General features: G+C 35.8%; 1 long non-coding RNA gene across 1 annotated transcript; it reads left to right on the top strand.

Moving 5' to 3' along the window:
- Positions 1 to 15,511: 15,511 nt before the first annotated feature.
- LOC128242711 (uncharacterized) lies at positions 15,512 to 16,684 on the top strand. Its single transcript, XR_008262677.1, has 3 exons — positions 15,512 to 15,785; positions 16,004 to 16,118; positions 16,616 to 16,684. It is a non-coding gene; the product is annotated as an uncharacterized LOC128242711 (long non-coding RNA).
- The last annotated feature ends 5,745 nt before the right edge of the window (positions 16,685 to 22,429 follow it).

Genomic DNA, 22,429 nt, shown 5'->3' on the forward strand with positions numbered 1-22,429 from the left:
TCAGTGTAAAAAAGAAGTTTAAATGGCCAATTCTAACCTTTTGCCCACAATATAAGCATATCCTTTCCATTGTGAAGTAATCAAACATTGAACACAGTTTCAGACACGGTATAATAAGGAGGTCAAATGTGTTTTTCTGTCTTTAACGAAATAGCACCGTGACAATTTACCGTGATGTAGTTTTTATAAAGAAAATATAACCGAAAAAAGTAGAAGCCCTGATGGAAATTCCTCTTCACTTGAAAGTTTGACAGGGCTTACGGATACACAGACAGTCAAAATCTACATTTATGTACTTCACCAAAGAAAATTTGGGAGCATTAAGATAAATTTTAGTGTTATATGTTTCAAAAAACCAGGTCTAAGAACTGATTTTAGAATCAGTCCTGAAAAATATCCTTCTAATTCCAGCTATGCCCGTTGGCAATAAGCAACGGATAAGTTTGACTTTTTGCACTGACTGCCAGATATCTTATGTTCAGATTTTTTCTGTTTTATCGGAAACACACACTATGTTATTATTACATCATTTTCAGTATTCTATAACGATTTAAATTCTAAATCATTATTAAACTAATTAACAACTACGAATATCACGATACCTTGTGTTTTTCTCTTCAAATATGTGATCGTGAAGCAGTGTGTTCAGTGCTCCCCAGAGTCAAATTCAGACAAAAATATCCATTTTGACTATGATGAACACGATATCATTTTGCAGTTTGTATTTGTCAGAAGCTATACATTTTTGCGCTGTTATCCAATTCATCCTTGTTAATATACGACGTGCGCCAACGACTTTTAATAGACAATACAACCCACGAATTTCTGTCTCCTTATTTTGACCGGAAGTTTCGCAATCATTCCACGAAACGCGAACAACATACTGAATCTACAAAAAAATCACAATAAACACGCTCTAAGTTCACCACGGTTTGATTTAAATAATGAAACATAAACATCGGAACGTTTTTGTAGTAAAACATTTCTATATAGCTGCAGAAATTGTGAGAAATAAGGGGTATGACAAAAAGTACTTTCACTTTTGACAGGACGTTGTTATGGTAACGGGTACCTGTTCTGTTTCCCCGCGTATTTCCGACTGGTTTACGTGGTTTGTGCAGTAAAAAGACCGATAATGAATGACAATTGGTACACCAGTTGGTTCTGAGATATGGGTTATAGAACACTAATTTTATTTTTTTCTTAACCTTGGAGCAACGTTCGTCGGAAAAAATAAAAATAAAACTACGAAAATGAATTTTAATTTTATTTGGGTTTTGCAATATTTAGGTACGGCGCTCCCGTAAATCTAAAGATATAAAAACTCTGGCCTTATCGTACAACTGACAAAAATATTTTGACAGTGCCCAACTTTGCTTTTTTATATGCATGATTAATTATTGTTATATGGGTCCTTCTGAGCTATTGGGTAATATTTTTTTGACAACACCTGAACAAATAGAATTGAGTATATCCTGTAATGCATGGGTTCTAGTTATGGCAGATTTATTCACCATTTATAAATGGTACGTTAGAAGATAGTTCAGAATGCATAATATATACAAATCAAGTTTTTTTATGAGCTACATTGAAAGTTACGGACGTTACTCAACATGCTTTGACATTGGTTTGACATAAAAATAAAGTGCTAAATTGGAGATGAATGTTAATTTACAACAAGTTGGATGCACAGTGTACATGCTCATAGTGATCATTTCTCAAACATTGTAATGTAAAAAAGAATAAAACATTAAATTGTAAGTGTTATGGACGTTACCCAAATTTTTGGACTTTACATTTGTTTCTACATATCAGATTTGACTTCTAAACTTATATTAGCTTTGTAATCTCTTTATTACAACGTAGACTATAATGTATGTACTTTGTAAATGTTTATTTGAAGGTAGGAAACAAGTCTGGACAAAATAATGTTCGGACGTTACTGTTGACAGTTTGACCAAAATTCTGTTTGGACGTTACTATTGACATAGGGCATTGGATTAACGCACCATATTATATTAAAAACCAACAAATTACATGCCCTATGGGTAAGAGGTACCTAAAATGCATGAGAGAGAGAGAGAGAGGAGAGAGAGAGAGAGAGAGAGAGAAGAGAGAGAGAAGAGAGTAGAGAGACACCTGGCGACGGTACTACTGACCTTTATATGAACCCGGTTGGAAACATGTTATGACAATTATCAAGGTCACATGTTCTCTTGGGTGGACACAAAATAAAAGCTTCATAACTTTATTATTTTTCCCTCACCGTTTAAATATATTCTTTTGGTGGGCGAATTGGTGTGCCGCAACGTTATATATATAAAAACACTTCTTGAGTTCGGCATTGGAGAAGTTTGGTAATCTATTGCTCTAGGCTAACAAGTATTTCTCCCTTATAGTCAATTTGCCAGATAGAGATTATTGTGCAACTTGTCCAGAGTGAACAATAGCAAGTGACAATGACACTGACGTCATTATCTGTGATGACATCATTTTCATTGTTACACATCATTGCTCACCCCGGACAAGTTGCACAGTGATCTCTATCTGGCAAATCGACTATTACCCTCTAGGATGGACCCTGCACACGGACCTGGCCCCAACGTTATAAACGATACTGAAGTATTCACATAACTTTATTTGTTTAACTGAAATCGCCTAAATTATAATAGAAAAAATACCACAACAAATGATTGGTTCTCCCCTGTGATAAAGTCAAAGTCTAATTTAATTTAAAAATCTGAACACGGTTTGAACTCTTCTAGATGTCAAGAACAGGGTTCTCCCATACATGTGATAAAGTCAAAGTCGAATTTAACTTAAAAATCTGAACACAGTTTGAACTCTTCTGGATGTCAAGAACAGGGTACTCCCCTGTGATAAAGTCAAAGTCTAATTTAACTTAAAAATCTGAACACAGTTTGAACTCTTCTGGATGTCAAGAACAAGGTTCTCCCCTATGATAAAGTCAAAGTCTAATTTAACTTAAAAATCTGAACATGGTTTGAACTCTTCTGGATGTCAAGAACAGGGTTATCAAGGTGGCGAGTAACTGATGAATGATGCTCCCAGCTGACATCTTCAACTGTTGGCCATTTAAATCCACCTCTGGCAGCTTCCATGTAGCAAAACAACACTTCATCCTCCTGGACATCAATAACCTGAAGTCAGATGAAGACATTGGATGAATAATTAGTCAGATTGACACATTTAATCATTACAAATCAGTAATTTAGTGTACTTAATGCTCATTTTTATCATCATCATCATTATCTATAGATGTGAAAGTAATAAAAGGCACTAGAGTGCAGGGGCTGTATTCACAAAGCTATTTAGGAAAGACATTGGACGTAAGTGAACATTTCAAATGCAGATTTCTAATTCATTTTCAGTTATACTTCAATGAAACTTGTCATGAAAAGTTCCATTGAAGTCGTATAGTTAGTAATAGAGAAGTCTGCATTTGAAATTTTGACTTAAGTTTAAGATTTTGTGTGAATACAGCTCCTGCACATGTCTTTTAGTACTGTTACAGCAGTTGTAGCATTCTGGTGTGTTTGTTGACAACAATATAAAATAGCTGAATGGAAGGAGGCAGTCATTCATCATCAACTTCTGATTTCATCATCATCAATTGTAAAGCAACACTCATGATATGACTGTTGCACCTGCATGCCTTTATTGGACATTATACCAATCATCATCATCATCATCATCATCATCATCATCATCATCATCATTATCATCAGCATCAGCATCAGAAAAGCAACAAATGGTATTCAACTAAGGGTGCTGCACCTGTCTGTTAGTATTGTAACAGCATTTGAAGCATTCTGGTTTGTTTGTTGACATCATCATACTATAATTGCTGAATGAAAAAGGCAGTCATCATGATATCATCATCACCATGGATAAGGTAGATCATCATCATCATCATCATCATGGATTGTTAGAGCTAAGTATAACTACATGTATCCCTTTATTTACTATGTTACATGTACATCATACGACTATGTCTGGATTTAGGTGTTTTATACAATAAATTCATCTTATGATTGGAAAAGAGTTTTGGTGGGTTAAAACAAAATTTACTTCAGAATGGAGTTGATAGGCAGGAAAAACACTGGACATTGTAGGTCATATAGGGCCGATGAGTATGATTATCATGAAAATCAACATGAATGACATCCTGTCCAATGAAGCGGTGTTCGGAAATTAATAGAGACCGCCCTCCGGCCGGATCGAACACGGGACCTACCGCTTCCTATCAATGTTTGTGAATCCAAGAATAAATGGAAAGTTCTGTAACATAACAATGTTTCAAACACAAACATATAATGTGACAATAACTATTAACAAGAACAAAATAAAGAATTCGTTCAAAGCAAGAGACAACTTTGTTTTAAGTGTATACCTCTGCTACAAACAGTTTTCTGTTTTTACTGCATGGCAAGGCATTACTTCCACGAATCCACCCAAGTTGAAATTCAACCTGTATATATATATAATTATTTATAATATGGACAGACTGAGACAATTGAATGAGACAATATGAGACAGCGTTTTTCGACGTCATGTCAACACGGATCAGTCGTCAATAAGCTTACGACACTAATATCATGTCAAATTTAACGTCCGTACACAAATGTTGTTATTTATATGAATTCTGTTTTATTCAACTTAAATGTTTCATGTGCAATCATATTTCTTAAATAAACATACATATTATTCATTCATACAAGTTTTAGCACAAGATTGTTTATAGATATAATCAAAATCTATTTGGACGTTATGTAGAACACATTGACATACAGTTTAGGTGTAGAAGTAACGTCCATACATGAAAACAGTTTTATTCCTCTATAATATTACTTCGGATCTGGTTTGTCTCATTTACTTGATCATCAAATCAAATGTAACACATCTTGCAAGTAATGAAACAATATTCTATCATTCGGAATGTAGATCTGTATGTATAGATGTTATGGGTTGACGTAACAAAAAAACAAAAAATCATTGTCCAAAATAACGTCTGTGATATTCATTTACGAAGTGTTTCATGTACTTCAACGACATTCTCTCAATACACTGTCTGTACAGATACATTATGTGAAACATGAAGTGTTTTTTACCAATAAGATGGTGATTGTAAACTATAATACAATGCAAGAATGATAATATAGTATGTGGACGTTACATTGGCAGTGTAGACTCAATGCATAGCGTTGTCCACGTGTAACGGGAAAACCAAAATAATGGTCCAAACGTAACGAGCATGCTCAATACAGATGATAACTATCGGGAGGCCCCCAGTATGCCGAGTGAAAACATCGAAAATCCAACACATTGTCATTTGTCATGTATAAGGAGGTTAATAAATCACCCCAATACATGAATACAGTAGAAACACAATATGACAATCATTTTCGGTTTCTACTATGCCCGTTATGCGCTCAAGAACATGATGGACCGACACCAACTTACCTCATTTGCATCCATGCTAATTTTCGTTGTGTACACCGGGGCCCACAATTGATGACGTAGTAGTACACAACACTGCATTTCAGAAGTATAACATGTTTATAAAATTACGTAGTTTTGTATTTAATGATAAATAACCGGACGTTATAGGTTGGACCGACACATTAAACTTTGTGAATAAAAGTTTATAGTGGCGCTTCTGATCATCAATTTCAGGTGCAACGCATAAATATCGCGAAACCAGTGTTTCTTCTTGTAAAAGACCGCTCACATCACACAACATTATATGCATGGACGTATCGAAATTCCAATGTTTTCATGCAAAAAAATGGACCGACATAGTAACGTCCTAATGCACTTGTTTATCGGGACAGAAATACAAGAAAACAAACTGATTTAATCAAACTATTTGCGTATTTATACACATACTTTATTGTTGTATTGTTTGTTTCTAATTGCCGTAATTATGAAGCAATATTTACTTTTTTTTTACAGTTTGCGAGATAGCACTCGAAAATGTCACAAATAACGTCCCCAAAATCGTCGTTTTTTAACAAATATTTAAAGTTTAAAAATTATTCCTAATAAACAGGACATTTTAGTTATCGTTTTCTATATCCTTGATATAAGTTTTGAAAACACAAATGTTATTTATTTATATTCCAAGTATAATTGCAATTTTACAAGCATTTTTATAAAAAAAAAAATATATTACTGACAATAGCTCAGAAGGACCCATATTCAAAATAATATTGAATAATTTTAATAATTTGAACGTTCAACATATTTTTAAAATTATAAACGTCTTACGATATAGCGTATCCCGATCTCAACTGCCGTTTTAACCCGTATATACTCGATCGATATGACCGGAGTAACATCCCTTTCTACATAAATCTAAACTAACTCTCGGCCTGAAAACGACCCCAGAAAAAAAGTTCAAAAGCTTGTTACTGGTTATTAGACACAAGCAATTTTTTACATCGAAATATGAGGGAAAAAAGTATGTCTTATACCCAGTCATTTACGGTAATAAAAATGCATCATTTTTGGGATGGAAATATGAAAAGCTGCCATCTGATCTTTTGTCAGAAGTCTTTTATCATTGGTTTGCAGATCTTACTGCAAAAACTTGTTTCTTCCAAGACAAAAAATAAAAAAGTTGTCAAAACGTTCAATCTGTAAGAGTGCAGCTTAAATACAGACATTATTTTGATCTAAAACAAGTGTTTTCGTAAACAAGCAATTGCTCTTCATTCAGTGCACAAGGTCATTTCTTAAAGTTGTCGTTGAAACATATAGAAAACAATGGTAATACTCACCGATTCGAGGATGTTTTTCACTAAAAACAATGAACCGGGAAGCATGGACACACCTGACATTACTGCCCTTGATAAACACAATTGCTTGTGACTGTTTGTTCAAATTATGCCCCTTGGGTCATTACTGGCCATCCCCTAGGGTTTCACAGGTTTGGTATACTTAGATTTGGAATGTTTAAAATCTTTTTGTCTGAAACAGCTATGTAGACCCTTGTATTTTACGTTCGACTAGTCGAAGAATAGGTAGGCTATACTACTCGCCCCGGAGTAGTTGTCCGGTTAAAGTTTTAGGGCAAGTTGGGATTTCACTTATAAGTCCAATACCCTTCATTCAATTGACTTAACCCTTTCCCTCATGTCAAATCAGCCATATTAGGCCTGCCACTGCATGGCTTATCAGTACATTGATAACCAGTAGCCAATAGATAATAAGCCCCTATAAGTACCCCTACTGCATAGGAGATTATTGGAGAATATTGAAAAATTGCCCCCTATGCATTTCTAACTTATTTTTCTAGTATTTCTTTTGGTTTAATCAATTATAGTTCAATATAAAGTTTGTAGGTAAATGAATTTCCAATCCAGTGGTATAATTTTTATTATGTTGTCTAAATTATTTGGTTGAATATTTATGGAGAAACACAGCTCCTGTGAAAAATTGAAGATGTTTCAATTGATTTCATATTATACTATATTTCCATTGACACCTATGCATAACTTTAATATTTTGTAGTATTTCTTTTGATTAAAATAATGTTAGAAATTCAAATAATGAATATAGTATTTATAGTGTATTAAATTTCGAATCTAGTGATCATAGTTTAGTCTAAAAAGGTTTTGACAATAAACAAATATTCAAATCACAGAAATCATGCATTGTTAAAAAATAAACACAATTTAATTGGGCAAACAACAAATGTTATTTCAGATTCAAATGTTCTCATAAATAAAATTTGCATGTCCGTTGTTTTGAAATGAATTGAATAAAATAATGGTAAATATCAAAATAAAAGGCTGGGTCTGCTACTGGCAGTTTTAAAAACTTTGGGAACGTACTAGATATTGCCCTCAACAAGCCGAACAACTCGAATTTTTAATAGTCAGAATCGCTATTTAAATTAAATTTAGTGATTCCGTAATAATATTATAATTAAAATCTGTCAACACAAGGCAATAAATCAAGGTCTGAAATGCATGGACAATTACGACAACATTCTTGGGTTTTATCGAGATGGAGAAAACACGTGTTTTAACTTTGGGTCATCTCACATATAATTTTATTATTATCCGTGTATTCACAACAAAATACTAACTTTGATTAACAGACGTAAGGGGACATTTTTATTACCGGATTAACATTCCATTTTTGGAAACAGAAGTGACAAATGACATGTGTTTATTCAAGCCAGACTCTTGTTTACTACATCGTAAATCAGCCATTTTGACACATTTCTAAACCATGACAGGTGACGTCATTAGTGCGTGATCAATAGGATATATTTATATGATATTAATTATTGGTAGTTTAAAATAGCTAGTGACGCGTATGGGGATTTTCCATTAAAAAAACGAGACAAGCACGCGTCGAGCATGCGCTATGAACTTTTAAGGCGTGTTTGACCTCTGTCTCTTTTAGTCGCGATTTTCCGAAAATCTTGAATAGTAACATCATCTTTTTTCATTATTTATATAATAACCGATGTTTATATTACACAAAAATGCATTTGTTGTGAAAAAATAAGCAACAGATATGTCAATAAATGACCGTAAATAAGCATGGCACATTTTGGAACAATCATGCGGGAATCGATAGAGGAACATTTTGGAACAATCATGCGGTAATCGATAAAGGGACAATTTGGAACAATCATGCGGGAATAGATAAAGGGGCAATTTGGCACAATCATGCGGGAAAGGGTTAATACTTCACACAGTTGTTCAGGGCCATCACATGATGAGGTTAGATAACTCCATTTTATTCTTTATACAGATTATGGCCCCTGATTGACTATGGAACTTTGATTCAAGTTTTAGGGCAGGTTGGGATATTTATTAATAACTTCTATACCCTTTGTTCAATTGACTTAATACTTCACACAGTTGTTCAGGACCATCACGCAATGAAGTTACATAACTCCATATTATCCTTAATACAAGTTATGGCCCCTGATTGACTTCGGTTAAAGTTTTAGGGCAAGTTGGGATTTTTACTTAAAACTCCAATACCATTCATTCAATTGACTTATACTTCACACAGTTGTTCAGAGCCATCACATAATGAGGTTAGATAACTCCATATAATGTTTGATACAAATTATGGCCCCTGATTGACTATGGAACTTAAGTTAAAGTTTTAGGGCAATTGTTTGGATATTTATTATAACTTCTATACCCTTCATTCAATTGACCTATTACTTCACACAAGTGTTAAGGACTATCACCCTATGAGGTTACATAAATCCATATCCTTAATACAAGTTATGGCCCCTGATCGACTTAGGTTAAAGCTTTAGGCAAGTAAAAGTTAAGGGCAAGTTGGGATTTTAATAAATACTTCTATACCTTTCATTCAATGCACTTAATAAAATTCAAAATTATTTATGACCACCTTACAACAAGGAACAGAATTCCATTTTAACCCTAAATACAAATAATGGCCCTTGTTTTTTTGTTTTTTTAAATTTCTATTCATTTTCATAATGGGAAATTAACATATTTAAATTACTTCGAAGTCACCTTATGTATCAAACAATTTTAGTTAGGTTTGACCTAAAGAGACCAAACTATAATAATACTACTAATACTAATATTACATCATTATTGTATTCACTTCTAAGTCAAAGTGGCGTAGTGGCGTAGTGGAGTGCGCTGTCTTACAACTGCTCTTGTTTAAAAAGGCTTTATTTAGTGGTCTGCTACCATGGTTGTTCAAATTATGCCCCTGAGGTCAAAACTGACACTACCCCGGGGATCACAAGTATCCTAGAAACTTATTTGAAAAATATTTTCAAAACTTCTTGTTTCAAACCACAAGGCTCATACCTTTGATATTTGTTGTAGAGCATCATATGATGACTGTCAAGCAAAACTGTTGAAATCATGCCCCTTGGGCAAAAGTTGGCCCCACCATTTTTTACCTTCTTTTTTATTTGTAAAGCCCATTTTTTACCTTCTTTTTTATTTGTATTAGCTACAGCAATGAAATTTGGACCATGTGTGCAGTTTTGCAAACGAGCATCAATGTTGTCCTCCTATGTCTTTGACTTTGACCTTTTGACCAACTTTTTTATTAGCTCACCTTAGCTGTAGGCTGAGGGTTAGCTATTTGGATCAGAATTATTGTCCGTTCTCTGTCGTCTGTCATCCGTCGACCATTCTCTGTCGTCTGTCCACACTTTGTTAACACTCTAGGGTTCACATTTTTGCAATGATTGTCAAATAACTTGGTCTGGATGTTTGTCTCAGTAATTACTTGGACGAGTTTGATTTTTTGTTATCTGGGGTCAAAAACTAGGTCACAGAGCCCAAATATGGAAAAACCTTTTTAATTCTCTTGAGGTAAAATTTTCAGCCCTAATATCAAGGAAATTTGTCAGAAAAATTGTTTCAATGATTTATACAGTACACTCCACGGGAACTACCACTTTCCTTGGTCACTCTGAGGGTTTTTTAATTTATCCCTGACATCTGCCCAGTAAGTTATAACCTTTTTCCTCGCTTAAATCGGCCAAGTTTCGCCGAGCTGCTCGTTTTCTGCCAAGGGTTTTATCACCGGTGATCGTGTTGTTTTATTGGCCTCAAAGCGGAACACCTAGTTGTATGCTTTGCTACTACGTTGCTATGTTGACAATTTCTACCTCAAGAACAAATATTGGTCATCAGGGGTCAGGAACCCTTTTTGTCACAGAGCTCAAATTTTGAAATACCTCTTAACACTCTCGAGGTAACATTTTCAGCCCAAATATATTGGAAATTTGTTACTAAGGTTGTTTCATTGATTTCTAGCTCAAGTTGGAATATGGGTCATCTGGGGTAAAAAAACTAGGTCACAGAGCCCAAATATGGAAAAACTTTGTTAACACTCTAGAGGTAACATTTCCATATATCAGAGAAGCCAAATCCCTGTTATTGCCCTTTAATTATCAACAAGTCTATAGCACAAAATTACTGAGGTGAGCGATATAGGGCCATCTTGGCCCTCTTGTTTTTAAAACTACAGAAATGAAATTTTGACCACGATTACAGTTTTGAAAGCAAATATATATATTTTCCTTAGATGACCTTGAGGGGTAGTTTACACATAAGGAAATAAACAAATTTCAAGAAAGATTCTCATCAAATTATTTCAGAAAAGTGTGTCATCATTATTTCTTTGTTTTGTGTAATAAACAAATTGTCTTGAGAGTTCTTGATGATATCTTTTTAAATAAGAAAGTTATAAGATATACCTGGTTATAGTTTATTATATTAAGTAATTTCTCCTTGAATAAATTACCTAAGGAAGTGGAGCTTAGCGGAGAAATAACTTAAAAAATAATAAATCTAACCAACTTTGTGTTTGTCCCTCCCAAATTGCATCAGCTGTAGAATTTGTGTGCCTGATAAAAAACCTGTCAATATCTGCATTGACACTGAAAAGCTGTCTTTAGCAATTCATAACAATTCGTCACAAATAAGAAGCTGAAAATATAAAAAATCTAACCTCACATATTGGCTGACATTTCCTGATTTGAAATTTGCATTATTTTTTTTAAAAACATGCAATTACCACTTAGGCCACAAAACATTGTTGATTTGGTGGTTCTGATATATTCGACCCATAAACATGTTCATTTGTTTTATAGACATTTATGGGGAACATAGATGCCATTTGATCTGATATTCTGGAAATCTGATAAACTCTTCTTCGGTGTGTGTATACCACGTGATAAATTGCTTTATAAATGCTACGTTGGAAGGCAACATTTTGCCTTAAATGAAGGCTTTTATCAAAGATAACTTTCCTGTTTCTTCACCATTTTAAATAAAACATAGCGCAATCTACGCCACTTTCTAACCGCACCTTTGGGCTTTTACCAGAATTTAATTGAGTTTTAGTTTCTGAAAACCCTATGACAAACCTTTTTACAATAGAACCGTCTGACGGAGTACTGTCAAAACATTATTTTGGAAAGTGGTTTGTCGAAGCAATGAAATCCTTGTTGGTTGAAAAACTGTCTGGTGAATATTTACCAAACACTGTTTCTGACTTCAGGATAACCCCCCACTCATTTTTTGATGGATGTTTTCTGTTGCAATGATCTCCCTTGTCAAGCATAACTATATGCTATAAGGCTTGAAAATATTTTTGTGTTTTTAGCTCACCTGAGGACAAAGTGCTCAAGGTGAGCTATTGGGATCGCCCTGTGTGTGTCGTCACATTTATGACTGTATCTTCATGAAAGTTGGTCAGAATGTTTATATTAATAATCTTTACGTAAAGTTTGAATCAGGGTCATGTGCGGTAAAAAAACTAGGTCACCAGGTTAAAGCATAGGAAAAGCTTGTTAGCACAGTCAGAATGTATATATTGATAAGATTTAGGCCAAGTTTAAATCTGGGTAATGACTGCACTCAAAAAATAGGTCACCAGGCCAAATTTAAGGAAAAGCTTGTTAACACTCTAGAGGTCACATTTATAACAGTTTTTTCATGACAGTTAGTCAGAATGTTTATATTAATAATCTTTAAGTCAAGTTTAAATCTGGGTCATGTGCGGTAAAAACCTAGGTCACAAGGTCAAATCATAGGAAACCCTTGTTAGCACTCTAGAGGTCACATTTATGACTGTATGTTCATGAAACTTAGGCAGAACATTTATATATTAATTAGCTTTAGGCCAAGTTCGAATCTGGGTCATGTGTGGTCAAAAACTAGGTCACCAGGTCAAATTTAATGAAAAGCTTGTTAACAATCTAGAGGTCTTTTTAATAACTGTTTCTTCATGAAAGTTGATCAGAATGTTTGTATTAATAACATCTTAGACAAGTATGAATGTTAATCATGTGCGGTCAAAAACTAGGTCACTAGGTCAAATCATAGGAAAAGTTTGTAAGTATTCTAGAGGTCACATTTATGACTGTATATTCATGAAACTAAGTCAGAATGTATACATTGATAATCTCTAGTCCAAGATCGAGTCTGGGTCATGTGGGGTCAAAAACTAGGTCACCCGGTCAAATTTAAGGAAAAGCTTGTGAACAATCTAGAGGTCACATTTATGACTGATTCTTCATGAAAGTTAGTCAGAATGTTTATATAAATAATCTCTAAGTCAAGTTTAGATCTTGGTCATGGGCAGTCAAAAACTAGGTCATTAGGTCAAATCATAGGAAAAGCTTGTTAGCACTGTAGAGATCACATTTATGACTGTATAATCATGAAACTTTGTCAGAATGTATATATTGATAAGCTCTATGACAAGTTTGAATCTGGGTCATGTGTTTTCAAAAACTAGGTAACCAGGTCAAATTAAAGAAAAGCTTGTTAACAATCTAGAGGTCACATTTATAAATGTTTTTTTCATGAAAGATGGTCAGAATGTTTATATTTATAATAACTTAGTCAAGTTTAAATCTGGGTCAAGTGCGGTCAAAATCTAGGTCATTAAATCAAATCATATGAAAAGCTTGTTAGCACTCTAGAGGTCACATTTATGACTGTATGTTCATGAAACTTTGTCAGAATGTATATATTGATTAGCTCTAGGCCAAGTTTGAATCTGGGTCATATGTGGTCAGAAACTAGGTCACCAGCTCAAATTTAAGGAAAAGCTTGATAACACTCTAGAGGTCACATATATAACTGTATCTTATGAAAGTTGGTGAGAATGTTTATATTAATAATCTCTTAATCAAGTTAGAATCCGGGTCATGTGTGGTCTAACACTAGGTCTTTAAGTCAAATCATAGGAAAAGCTTGTTAGCACTCTAGAGGTCACATTTATGACTGTATGTTCATGAAACTCAGAATGTGTATATTAATTAGTTCTAGGCCAAGTTTGAATCTGGGTCATGTGTGGTCATCAACTAGGTCACCAGGTCAAATAATAGGAAAAGCATGTTAACCCTCTAAAGGCCACATTTATGGCCATATGTTCATGGAACTTGATCCGAATGTCATTCTTGATGATCTTCAGAGTTTGAAACTGGGTAATCAGATGTCAAAAACCAGGCCACTAGGTCAAATCATAGAAAAACTTTTTAAACTCTTTAGAGGTTAAATTCTTTTTTTGATCACCATGAAACTATGTCAGAATGTTTGTGTTTATGAAGTCTATGTAAAGTTTGAAACTGGGTAACCTGAGTTCAAATACTAGGTCACAAAGTCAAATTGTAGAAAACATTGTTAAAACACTATTGAGGCCATATTTTCTACTTTATCTATATGAAACCTGGTCAGAATGTACTTATTACAGCAAAGTAAGGTTTGCAACTGAGTCATCCGTGACATTAAAAAAACTTGGTCAATAGGAAGGATCTAACCCCCTGTGTCACAATTGCCCTCACCCTGAAAACACTTATTTCACACTTGAATTGGATCAGGTTAGCGATACAGGGCCTTCAGGGCCCTCTTGTTTTCAAAAAAGATCTAAGCACTCCATACTTGGTACATGCAGGTTGGATATGACCAACTGATACCAAAATGTTAAGGTTTCCCAGACCTTTAGCACTATTGGGTCCAGGAATTTGGTATGAGCAATGGTCATGAGTAGTAGATGAACCCTTTTGAATCCGAGAAAGGTTAAGGTCGCTGTTACCTTCAGGCGAAGACAATGTTGTTGGTCAACTTAAGCTGAAAAATGGTTTCTGCTCAAACACTGATAAAACTCTTGTACCCACTTCAAGGTATTCTAGGTGGTCATGACATATAGATATTCTAGGTGGTCATGACATATAGATATTCTAGGTGGTAATGACATATAGATATTCTAGGTGGTCATGACATATAGATATTCTAGGTGGTCATGACATATAGATATTCTAGGTGGTAATGACATATAGATATTCTAGGTGGTAATGACATATAGATATTCTAGGTGGTCATGACATATAGATATTCTAGGTGGTCATGACATATAGATATTCTAGGTGGTCATGACATATAGATATTCTAGGTGGTAATGACATATAGATATTCTAGGTGGTAATGACATATAGATATTCTAGGTGGTCATGACATATAGATATTCTAGGTGGTCATGACATATAGATATTCTAGGTAGTCATGACATATAGATATTCTAGTTGGTCATGACTTGTAGATGACCCCTTTTGATTTTAAAATTAGAAGTCAATAATATGTTGGCAGTATTCTAAAGCTGAAAATAATTTTTGTTCAAAAACTAAAGAACACTCGCACCATTGAATTTCATACTTGGTATAATGTAGGTGATATGTTTGGGATTAGATATTCTTAGAAAAAATGGATGACAATTCACTATCTTAATTGCGCGGGCGCATCGGCGCCCAGCGCATATATTGATTGTTTTAGAAGTGTCCCTGGTGCAATGGGCTTGCGCATGCGGCGTTTTCATTGTTTTGATCGCGCATGCGCCGTTTCTTACCGTCCGCTCTCGGATAATTCTGAATCAGTTCGCCATTAGACTGGTTCCTGTTCGATTTTGCAATAGAAGATTGGTAATCTTCTAATATGTGAAGCTTTGAAAATATAAGGCAAATTAAAACCAGATATTTTTTTAAATAACTCTTTTAGAGAAAAAATATCATAAATGCACAGTTGTTGAAAAAACTTCTCTTTTTTATTTTAATATTTTTACATAAAATAATAAACCACGAATGCGCAGAATGTATCTTACAATAATCTTAGAAAATCGGTGAACCAGTCTATTATCTGATTACCCGGTTATGACACGTACGGGTCAGATGCAAGCGTCCAGTAGACTAGGGATATCGAGGTCAACACGCTGGCGGTTGGGGAAAGGTATTTTCATTTTCTTTTTACGTTGTGAACTGAAAAACTATTGTTATTTTATATTTATCATTTTAAAAGCAGGTTTCGTGTCTTCCGATTTAAACAGTAGCTCGTTTTTTTTGCGGGATTCCTACTTTCATTTTTGACAACATTTGAAGGCTTTTCCAAATTGCGTCATTAAAACCAGGGAAGATAGCCGTCCAATGAAAACGCTTCTTGCATTTCAGATATAGGCGAGTGTGCGGTCAAGGTCAAAATTGCGAGAGGGTGATTCGAAGTGAAATACCGCAACAAAAACGTTCGATTTGGACATTAACGCGTCTAACTGAATGAGTCACAACGGTAGGGATGATATTTCAAGCCCTTCTTTGTAATGCATGCGCAAAGTTTGCATGTCAGTCTGTATGTAACGAGTTTAAGGTGATTTGTTCGTAGTCATTAAATTATTGCATCGTTTTCATTATGCACCAGTTATTATTTTAGACGGTCAGGGGAATAGCGAGAACTCTGACCATAGGTCCAGCCAATCTTGGCTAAAATAACGTCCTGCGCGGATGAACAGATGGTTTAATCTCGCCAAATGCCCCCGCATCCCAGGGGACCTAGGTAAGGCCAATTCCCTGCTATATTTAAAGCGAGACATAACCATCCCATTCACCCGGCAATGCAGGGCCACCTGAAAGTTAAAAACATGGTCCATTTCCCCGGCTATCACCGGTATACCCCCGGACCTTGGGGGTCGTTGTTACAATTGACTGGTGCATTAGTTATAATAAACATGTTTTACGGGATTCTGTCTCAATAAAATGTATATTTATATTTATCATCCTACATTCCAGTTTCTACCACAAGAGTTGTAAATATTGAACAGAAAGGGCTTCATCTTCAAGATGAAAACTGCAAAAAATGGCCACCAACAATAATGGGTTAGGACTGAGGAGTTCCAAGAAATGAGTATTCTTCAGCCCACAAATATCAGTGCTGCCCTGCTGCCTAAAGCCAGGTTTGTTCTCTTTCTTAGTTTCCTGTTCACTTTATGGTTTCAGAACAATAGCCAGCATTCATATTAAAAATGAAATCCCAAATCTTCTGCATTTTGTGTTGTTATGTAACACAACTAAAGCTAGGCAAATATTTTGCTAAGTTTTTAACTGCAACTTTAAATAGCATTGCTTTTGGTATTAACATTCAACTTTTAATAAAACAAAAACATATGGATGTTTCAATGCATAATGTTTAAAAAAATAACTCTACAAGCTTACATTATTTCACAATATAATCTTTTTTTAGACATCATTTTGATATTTATTTCGCACAAAATACATGACCTATAAACAAGCATTCCTAAAAATTAATAACATTTTTTCACTTTTTCTAACAAAATTGCTTAACTCAATAGCTGAATAAAGGAATGAAATCATTACTTGTATATAAATACTTAATCTTAATTATTATTCTGCAATTCATGCATCAATGTTTGATTTGTATAACCTGATTCAGAATTGACATCAAATTGCAAATTACCTGTCAATTCACATTTTGAATAAAGCTTATGAAATCAACCTTGAAACCTAACAAATTCACCTCAGTTTAATGTTTAGAGTTATTTTATTTCTCATATTTCATGTTATCAGGTCTTCAGTGCTACATTCACTTATCATGATATCATAACAAACTCCTTTCATATCTTTTTAGAGTGTGGCAACAAGTAAATGGACCTTGACAAATGTCCTCTATGTTAGAGCCGGTCCCTTACACAAGTGGCCTACTTTTGCACAGCTGAGGTTGTTATCAAACGCAGCATAGGTATGAAATGCGGAAACTGTTCCAACTTGATCTTCAACAGTTGAGTTACTCCTCATCACAATACCTGAACTGAAAACAATCGGTGACGATCCTGCACTTCACTTCTACCTCACAGTGCTCTTCCCTATAAACGCTAGAGGAAAGTTTGAATATGAAAAACTTGTCATTGCAAGAAAGGACCAATTGATTCTTAATGAAACAACCTGCCTCAATGCTTTAGCTGAAACTACATCAAGTCAACACAAGGCAATTTGTTTTTCTCCAACCTGACTGGTATGTTGAATCTCAGATCAAAATTGTACACAACCACTGGTCAAGAATATAGAAATACAAGTTGTATGACCAGTAACCTAAAATATTCTTGAATATTTGAACATAATAAAAGAGTATTTGTTAAAGTTATACATATTGTGTGTAGTGTAGGTAAGATCAATGTCAAGGTTATTTTGGCTAAAAAAAGGAAAATGAGTCTTGATTCATAACATCGATGAAATAGCAAGCCTTAAGTATTTTCGATAAAGTGATACATATATTTTGTGGTGATGTCATAACCTTGTTTCACTGTTTTTGAAGAGAAAACACATGTTATAAATATATTATCACATTTGTGTTTTTTTAGCTCGACTATTTTAAGAATAAGGTGGGCTATACTATTCGCTCTGGTGTCGGTGTCCGGTTCAAGTTTTAGGGCAAGTTGGGATTTTCACTTATAAGTCCAATACCCTTCATTCAATTGACTTAATACGTCACACAGTTGTTCAGGGCCATCATATAATGGGAATAGATAACTCCTTTATACAAGTTATGGCCCCTAATTGACTATCAACCTTAGGTTAAAGTTTTAGGGCAGGTTGGGATATTTATTAATAACTTCTCTACCATTCGTTCATTTAACTTAATACTTGAAACATTTGTTCAGGACCATCACACAATGAGGCTACATAACTCCGTATTATCCTCAATACAAGTTATAGCCCCTGATTGACTTCGGTTAAAGGTTTAGTGCAGGTTAAAGTTTTAGAACAAGTTGGGATTTTCACTAATAAGTCCAATACCCTTCATTCAATTGACTTAATACTTTACACAGTTGTTCAGTGCCATCACATAATTAGGTAAGATAACTCCATATCATATTTTATTCGCATAATGGCCCCTGATTGACTATGGAACTTAGGTTAAAATTTTAGGGCAGGTTGATATATTTATTGATAACTTCTATACCCTTCATTCATATTATCCTTAATACAAGTTATGGCCCCTGATTGACTTAGGTTAAAGTTTTAGGGCAAGTTAAAGTTTTAGGGCAAGTTGGGATTTTAATAAAAAAAACTTCTATACCTTCATTCAATGCACTTAATACTTCGCAGAATTATTGACGACCATCTTACACTAAGGAACATAACTTGTAATGTTTTTTTTTCTTTTTATGCCCCCCTTCGAAGAAGAGGGGTATATTGCTTTGCACAGGCATGTCGGTATGTCGGTCGGTCGGTCGGTTGGTCGGTCCGTCGGTAGACCAAAGCTTGTCCGAGTGATAACTCAACAATTCCTGGACGTATGGTCATCAAACTTCACATGAAGGTTGGGCCTGACCAGTAGATGACCCCTATTGATTTTGGGGGTCATCGGGTCAAAGGTCAAGGTCACAGTGACCTTTAATGGTAAAATAATTTTAAAGCTTGTCCGAGTGCCATGGCCCTCAAACTTGACATGAAGGTTGGGCCTGACCAGTAGATGACCCCTATTGTTTTTGGGGGTCATCAGGCCAAAGGTCAAGGTCACAGTGACCTTGAATGGTAAAAGGTTGTCCAAGTGATAATGTGACAATGCCTGCACCCATGGCCCTCAAACTTGACTTGGAGGTTGGGCCTGACCAGTAGCTGACCCCTATTGTTTTTGGGGGTCATCAGGCCAAAGGTCAAGGTCACAGTGACCTTGAATGGTAAAAGGTTGTCCGAGTGATAACGTGACAATGCCTGCACCCATGGCCCTCAAACTTGACTTGGAGGTTGGGCCTGACCAGTAGATGACCCCTATTGTTTTTTGGGCTCAATGGGTCAAAGGTCAAGGTCACAGTGACCTTGAATGGTAAAAGGTTGTCCGAGTGATAACTCAACAATGCCTGCACCCATGGCCCTCAAACTTGACTTGGAGGTTGGGCCTGACCAGTAGATGACCCCTATGGTTTTGGGGGGTCATTGGGCCAAAGGTCAAGGTCACAGTGACCTTGAATGGTAAAAGGTTGTCCGATTGATAACTCAACAATGCCTGCACCCATGGCCCTCAAACTTGACTTGGAGGTTGGGCCTGACCAGTAGATGACCCCTATGGTTTTTGGGGGTCATTGGGCCAAAGGTCAAGGTCACAGTGACCTTGAATGGTAAAAGCTTGTCCGATTGATAACTCGACAATGCCTGCACCCATGGCCCTCAAACTTGACTTGGAGAATTGGCCTGACCAGGAGATGACCCCTATGGTTTTGGGGGGTCATCTGGCCAAAGGTCAAGGTCACAGTGACCTGGAATGGTAAAAGGTTGTCCGATTGATAACTCGACAATGCCTGCACCCATGGCCCTCAAACTTGACTTGGAGGTTGGGCCTGGCCAGAAGATGGTCCCTATTGATTTAAGGGGTCATTGGGCCAAAGGTCAAGGTCACAGTGACCTGGAATGGTAAAAATTTATCCGAGTGATAACTTGACAATGGCTGCATCCATGGCCCTCAAACTTGATTTTGAGGTTGAGCCCGGCCAGAAGATTGTCCCTATTAATTTTAGGGGTCATTGGGCCAAAGGTCAATGTCACAGTGACCTTGAATGATAAAAGGTTGTCCAAGTGATAACTCAACGATGCCTGCACCCATGGCCCTCAAACTTGACATGGAGGTTGGGCCTGACCAGTAGATGACCCCTATTGATTTTAGGGGTCAAAGGTCAAGGTCACAGTGACCTTGAAAGCAAACTCGACAATTCTTGGACCTATGGTCATCAAACTTGACATGAAGGTTTGGCCTGCCCAGTAGATGACCCCTATCAACTTTGGGGGTCATCAGGCCAAGGTCAATGTCACAGTAACCTTTAACGCAAAAAGTTAACAAATCTTCCCCCACTGATATCTCAACAATGCCTGAACCTATGATCATTAAACTTGACATGGATGTTAAGCCTGACCAGTAGATCACCCTTATTGATTTAGGATTCATAGAGTCAAAGGTCAAGGTCACAGTGATCTTGAATGGTAAAAGGTTGTCCGAGTGATAACTCAACAATGCCTGAACCCATGGCCTTCAAACTTACCTTGGAGTTGCATCTGACTTGTAGATGACCCCTTATGATTTAAGGGGTCATCGGGTCAAAGGTCAAGGTCACAGTGACCTGAAACGAAAAAAACTTGACTTGTGATAACTTGACAATGCCTGCACTCATGGCCCTCAAACTTGACATTTAGGTTTCTGGTGACCAGCTGATGACTCTGGATTTTGAGTTCATAGAGTCAAAGGTCATGACGGTCATAACACACTTTATCCTCACACTTTAATGGTCATAATCTTAAAACAGCAACAAATCAGCTGTCATTTCGGTCCATGCATATTTCATTCAATTTTCCATATAATCCTGACAACATGGCGCTCAGGGGGGGGCATAATGTTTGACAAACATCTCTTGTTAACTCTTCTTTTAAAAGGCACATTTTTATATATATTCCTAACCACATTTTCATAAAGGGAAAACAAGATATTTGAATGACCTGTGTCATTGTTCGGGCGGGCTGGTGTTAGAGCAGCATCAAAGTCACCTTATGTATCGAATAATTTTAGCTAGGTTTGACATAAAGTTATTTGATACAATTATGGTTTCTGTCATAGATATACCATCAGTTGTACAATTGTTATTGTGTTAAGTTTTATTTTCATTTTAAACAACAGCCCAATTCTGCCATCTTTAAAGTAACTTCATTTTACTGACATCTACAATCAATGTTAGCCCTCTCTTCATTTACCGCCTTCTGACCCTACATATAGACTTGCATAACCATTAGTTGGCCCGCGCTAACATCCAATTGCTGCATCTTGCAGCAACTTTTGTACGTGTTCATAATAGTATTCATTCCAGAAGAAGTCCTAGTCCTGGTATAATATTACATGCACAAATATAGTGGCAACAGAGAACACAACAGTAGGTCTTGGTCATGACCTTAATTTTCAAATCAGCAAAAAACATCAAGGTTTGACTCGCATTGCCGTAGCTACACTGAGGCACACCGAGGCAGCTGCCTCTTTGTTTTGGGGGCATATAACAATTTCTATAGCTCTAAAAATAGCTCTTTTTGACTTTCTTTATTTGCAATTAAATGAACATAAACCAACGAGGCGGAATGTCTATATTTGAAAAAAGAACTGAATATTAGATATAATCTTGAATATTGCGATGGACCTTGTTAAACAAACACTGTATCAAAATCATGACGCTGAAAGAAGGTGCAGCTGCATGTGAAGAAGTCTTTTTATTTGTTAATTATTTGTCTGCCTGTTGGTTCTTGCACTGTCAAAGGAGTTTCAGTTCACTGAGGCGGCTTAAGACCTGAAGTCGGACATCAATGGCAGCCTCACGACTTAAAATGGTTTGGCACTTGCAAACGTCCACAGGAACAAAATTTCTGTTAACCCTAGATACATTCATAAGTTGTGGGACGCCACAGGACACCATCGCATAGCATTGGCATTCAAAAATTAAAGTGACGATATGTGAGACGTTTTATGGTATTGGTAACAAAGCCTCATATGACTATGACAGTAAATTTCTTCTAAATGCACATTAATTTTGTTTTGTCTATATATATGTAAACCGT

This window comes from Mya arenaria, chromosome 8 (genome assembly GCF_026914265.1).
Source record: "Mya arenaria isolate MELC-2E11 chromosome 8, ASM2691426v1".
In the NCBI taxonomy this organism is placed as follows: domain Eukaryota; kingdom Metazoa; phylum Mollusca; class Bivalvia; order Myida; family Myidae; genus Mya; species Mya arenaria.